Genomic DNA, 6,000 nt, shown 5'->3' on the forward strand with positions numbered 1-6,000 from the left:
TTCTAGCGATTTCTATTAATCACTACCCTTGACTGTGCCCTTCTGGCCTCAGAATCCTGAGTGTGAGATTAGGGATGCTTACTTTGTGTGTGTAGTGTCTCTCTATCCCCCTCCACTCCTCCATGGGTGTGATTTTGTGGAGATATTTGTGTGAGTGCTGTCATTCGTGTGCCACAGGATGTGTGTGATTTTCTGCCTTCTTTGAAACAGGCTCTCTTGGTTGTTTAGCCCTGTGGATTTCAGGCTCCCTGGCCCAAAAGCTTCTGGAGAATTCTTCTGTTTACCTCCTATAGACTGTGTTACCACATCCACATCTAATTCCCTGGCTTCTGGAGATTCAAAGCCCTGTCCTCAATTCTTTCCCAGCAAGCCGTTGAGCCACTTCCTCCGCCCAAATCAGCAAATGTCAGGTGTAAAACATTAGCACCTTTACTTCCCGTTCTTTGTGCCAAATAAAAAGAATTGCACAGTTTACAAATAACATTGGCTGACAAAGGGCAAGTCCTACTGAGAAGCCAAGGCAGGAGCTGTGCCCCTCTGCTGTGTGAGAGCAAAGTTTCTCATTCAATGATGTCAGTTCCACAGTGGCTATCCCACAGTTAGAATGGTACCCTAATTGCTTTCCGCCATTCTAGCTTACATTATGAAAACCCACAGTGATGGAAATACCTGTAAACATAGGCACACTCTTAACTGTATATAAGACAGATGATGTTAGGCAGCTTTTTTTGGGAGGGGGCAGGTCTGCATTCTAAGTCCCACAGTATGTAGAATAGACTATTGATTTCCTTGTATTGATTCTTTACTTAATTGTTTCCAGCCAGCAGAGAACTGGGGGAATGATGTCCAGAGAAACAGCCACAGGACCATAGCCTTCTCATTTTGCTTCTTACTCAGCCAGAATAGTTGGAGGGACACTGTGTTTTCACAGAACTCAGCTGTGAAAATGACAAACGGTGACTCTCACTCTAAAACTAAGTAACCAGGAAAGGGAAGTGTGTTAGTGAGTGCTCTAAGGGAACAGGAGTGACAGAATGGATATATGTTGTAAAGGTTTATTAGGGTTGCTGTATACTATAAGGTACCAGTAGTCAAACAATGGCTGTCTCACACAGTAGAGGCTAAGAATCTGGGAGTTTCCCAGTCCATGTTGCTGGATGTCCATGCAGCCCCCATATGGCACTGAAGGCCTGGAGGATTCTTGGAGGACTGTTGGTCTTCAGTCCATTTCAGAAGCCTGAAGAAGCTGGTTCTAATATCAGGAAAAGAATGGAACATCAACAGGGTGGATGAACTTGTCAGCAAGAGTGAAGGCAAACAGGCAACATTTTCTTTTTCCTGTCCTTTCATTTGCAGTGTCACCAGAAGGTGACACCAATATTTATGATGCATCTTCCCTTTTCAAATACTCTGACCATAAAGTCCTCACAAGAGTTCCAGTAGATTGCTTCTTAATTAAATACAGATCTAGTAAAGATAACAACAAAGATTAGCCATCACAGCTTTCTGTTACTGTGACAAAACTACTATAAAACTCAACTTTAAGGAGGAGAGATGTATTTGCTTCAGGATTACAGGGTTCTTAGCCTCTGATCTTTGACTCTATCAATGTGGGCTTGTAGGAGGCAGAAAATCATGGCCGGGTAGACGTGGAGGCTAGAGACAAAATTTATCCTTCAAGGACATGTCTCTGGTGACCTATTTCCTCCTACCAAGCAGTTTTCACTACTTCAAAAATGTCCATTCAGCTATAAATCCATCAGCGAATACTACTGCATGTCAAGCTTCCCCCATGTGAACCTTTGGGGGACAATTCCTTTCCCAATATGACTTCATTCATGTTTCTGGGAATGTAGGTTGTCTGGGATCGGCTTGGCTCATGTACTAGGTTAGAGTCTAATTTGTAGTTTGTTTTGTCTTCCCTAGATTTCTCTACTCTAGGGTTCAGGTTCAATGAGTAATTACTACTTAGGATACATGCATGGTTAAAGGCAATAGTTGAAAATGCCTGACAAAAGTCTTTTGTGACCTTCAGGTTGTGTAAAGACTTGGTGCTATGTTACTTTACTTCTTCCTTTGTTTACTGCTCAAAACAAGTCACATAGTCAAGCCCAAATGAAGGAGTGTAGGCTCCTCACAATTGTAATCAGCACCAGAAAGTATACGTCAGAAGTTATGGCTATTTAATACTTCATTCCAAGGAATATAAAGTTGGAAACAATAATCTAATAAACCACAACAATTATTTCTCATCCTATGTTACACATTGCTTTTTATAGGACCCATCTTATTTTATTGCAATTGTGTTCATACATGTGACTCTTCTAGTAGACTGACTAGGTTTCTATCCTTGGGCCTGGCGATGACATCACTGCTTGCCAAATCAGTAGATGCCCAATAAATACTCTCTCAATGAATGCATGAATGAATGCTCAAGTCAGGTATTATGGATGTATGGTCAATAAATGATTTAATCCTTGGTCCCAGTGTGGAGACACATTCCTGTAATCAGAGTACTTGGGAGGCTGAAGTAAGAGGATTGTGAATATGAAGCCATCCTGGGCTGCGCAGAAAGAGCCTGTCTCAAAACACTAAAACAAGCAAGCAAACAAATAAATAAAATTCTTTAATTAACAAGACATCTTCTACAGGAAAATCAATACATCAACAGAATAAAAAGTCATCATGGAAGGGAGGGCCTAATTTTGAAATTCAGAGCATTTTAGCCGTGCATTCAGGATAAAGATATTAAGACCTGTATGCCAGGGACAAGGATAAGTAAGTAAGACAGATGCAATTAATCTCCCTACAAGCTAGTGAATACGAGAGAGAAACAGGAAATTACCACTCTGAGTGATGAGCACAGTGATTATGGAAGTGCAGGTCACCCAAGCAATCCTGAGAGATCAGGAAAGGTTTGCTATCCAGAGACTTAACAAGGATTTACTAGTCAGTAGTGGAAAAGAAGGGGGTGGAAAGAGGAACAACATTCAAAGAGGGGGAAATCATTTGTAGGCAAGGGTAAAACTGGGCTTTAGGTGTAATTAACTGGGTAGAGGGTCACATGATGGCATTTGCTAAGAAATAGAGAAAGAGAGTGCATTTTGGATGGAGAGCATTGTGGGGTAGGGATAAAAGTTTATTTCTGGATGTTGACAGATTGGCACTATCTCCTGAAAATGATATCCAAATGGCAGTTAGATCTGAGAGTCCAGATTTCAGGAGAGATATGAGCTGAGACATAAATTTGTTATTCAACCATATGTATGTATATGGTATAATAAAGGAAATATAGTTTTTGCCCCAAGTCCTAGAACACAGCTTCAAGAATCTTGGGATTTCTTGAGTAATGAAATGTCTTTATTATGCTACTTAAACAACTCATGGTAGCTCCCAGGTAGTTTTAGGGTGGGGTGCTCACCATAAGGACTAACATCATCAAAGGGACTGAACTTTGACTCAGATAGCTAAGCTTCCAGAGAGAAGAGGGGCAGGAGATGGAGTTCAGCCACATAGCCAATGACTTAACAAATGGTGTGTACATAACAGCACCACCAAAAGACTGTATCGAGGGCTCAGAGCTTATTGGTTAGTTGATGTATGGAAGTATTGGGAAAGTTATGTGCCTGGGTTCCATGAAGGAAAGGTTTTGTCAACTTGACAGAAATCTAGACTCATCTGGGAAGAAGGAATCGCAATTAAGGAAATGCCTCTATGACCTTGACCTGTAGGCAAGTGATGATGTAATTTGAGGGCATTTTCTTGATTAGTGATTGACATGAGAGGACCCAGCTCACTAGCTGTAGAGCTTTCCCTGGGCAGGTGGTCCTAACAAGTAGCTGAACATGAACCCAAGGAGCAAGCCAGTAAGTATGTACCAGGCACCCTTATGTACATGTAAGTATGTATTTTCTGTTTCATGCCCTTCCTTCGGGTTCCTGTCTTGAGTTCCTACATTGGTTTCCCTTGATGATGGACTATAGGCAAGCGAACAAACACAATCAACCCAAAACAATAGCAACTTTTGTGCTTTCCCTGTGTGTCTATTCTGGCTGTTCTTCAGGTGTATCTATGATAAATTAAACTATGATCATGAATAATACAGCCCTTTCAGAGACTTCTGAGAGCCTGACAGATTGACTCCAAGGGGGCTATGGCACTTTCTTAATTTGTAACCAGTCTTCAGTCATATAGATTCCCCCTGGGACTTAGCACTAGTATCTGAGCAGGATAATCTTGTGAAGACTCTACCCTTAACCTGGGTGGTTATCAACATCCAGGCTTTAACTTTTATAAGCAAGAGGCAGAGATGACAGGGCAGATTGCCATGAGTAATTAGTGGACTCCGGCTGCTCACTGCTTAGTAGAGTGGATGGATCTTCTCTGATGGGGCTGACTTAATTCAAATGCCAATCAACCACTGTGGGGATGAGAGTGGAGGTAGTACTCTTCCAACATGGACCCACCAGCAGCAACTGGCCTGACTCCTAATGAGTTGAGTTTTCCCATAACCTTTTGGGTGGGGTGAGAGTGTGGAGGTGAGTCCTTGGAGAGGTATAGCTTAAAAGTGGAGGTTGGGCAGCTGCCTGTGGACTGGTTGAGCCTACAAGGAAACAAAAAGGAGATGCAAAGGTTCTTTTCTCCAAAGTAACCCAATATTGCTTCAGCAGAATCCATTGGTGCAAGGCTTCTTCCAAACCTGTTCCAATGGAAGCCATACCCTGCTTGTCTAGGACACACCTCTCTACCTATGCTCTCAAGTGACATGAAGCTCTCTTAGTATCATGCATCTGTGACAAAGAGTCTGCATTAGTTAATTTTCTTGTTGCTAAGATGAAATACCTTGTTAAAGTAGCTTAAGGAAGAAAGGATTTATTTTAGCTCATGGTTTCAAATCCTAGCCAGTCTCATTTTATATGTAGTCAGGAAATGACAGAGACATTCAGAGCTAGGTCTTTCATCTTCAATTAAACCTTTCATGAAACACTCCTATGAACACACCTAGAGTTGTGTTTGTAAATCTAGTCAAGTGCACAGTGAAGATACCCATCACAGAAGTTCAGTCCATTTTCCAGAGTAGAGACATTGACCAAGGTACCACTCTCCCTGTTAGGGTTCTCTGTGTAGAGCATCCATTAGACCCTGGCCATTCACAGGCATACTTCATGAAGTATCTCCCAGTGTGTTCTACAGCAGTGAGCATTTTCTAACTTTGTGCACGATGAAGCCAACATGCAGGAGCATGTGGCTGTGAGAACTAAACAGAGTCCAGATACTACTGGAGTTTTTGCCTCCGGTTTTCCCAAGATGCAGCTGTGGTCCTTTTCTTTGGCATAACTTGATACTCATTCTTGCGTTCTGGGTCTAATGTATTCGTCCTTTGCTTTGCGACTTTGGGAAGGGTGTCTATCCCTTGCTACAGAAATAATTGAGCATAATGCTTTATAAAACCTTGCAGTTCCAAACAAAGGCCAGAGGGCTAATGAATACTTGCTGATTGCCTTTTCAACACTTATTGGCTTGATCTTGCTGAGAGATACCATCCTGGGAAAGTATTGACCGCCATAGTCTCCAACCAGGAGATATAACCAGAGGCAATTCACACTTACAGTACTTGTGAAATTCAAGCCCAGTGACCAGCAGGGAAGTAGAAAGTGAAAACAAATGAAGGGGCCCTCTGTTGGGAGGGGAAAGACAGACACAATGATTGCTTTACCCTGAGAGGACACACATCAAATTCTGGCATGTGAAAGTAGCATGGAGAATGGTAATCTGGATCAAGGTGCAGAATACTTGGTTTTTCATCCTGGATGCAATAATTTTGGAACTACTATGGAACTTTCTTAAGCTTCATGTTTTCTCATCTATAAACAAAGAAGTAAGGGGAGAAAATTACTAACTACTCTTAAAGTGAAAATAAAATCCTCCCTTCTATTACTCCTTCCCAGTTTTCACAACCTCCCATACTCCACAGAAAAACCTAACCATCTAGGTAATGGT

The sequence above is a fragment of the Mesocricetus auratus genome, unplaced genomic scaffold (genome assembly GCF_017639785.1).
Source record: "Mesocricetus auratus isolate SY011 unplaced genomic scaffold, BCM_Maur_2.0 Super-Scaffold_100007, whole genome shotgun sequence".
NCBI classification, from domain to species: Eukaryota; Metazoa; Chordata; class Mammalia; order Rodentia; family Cricetidae; genus Mesocricetus; species Mesocricetus auratus.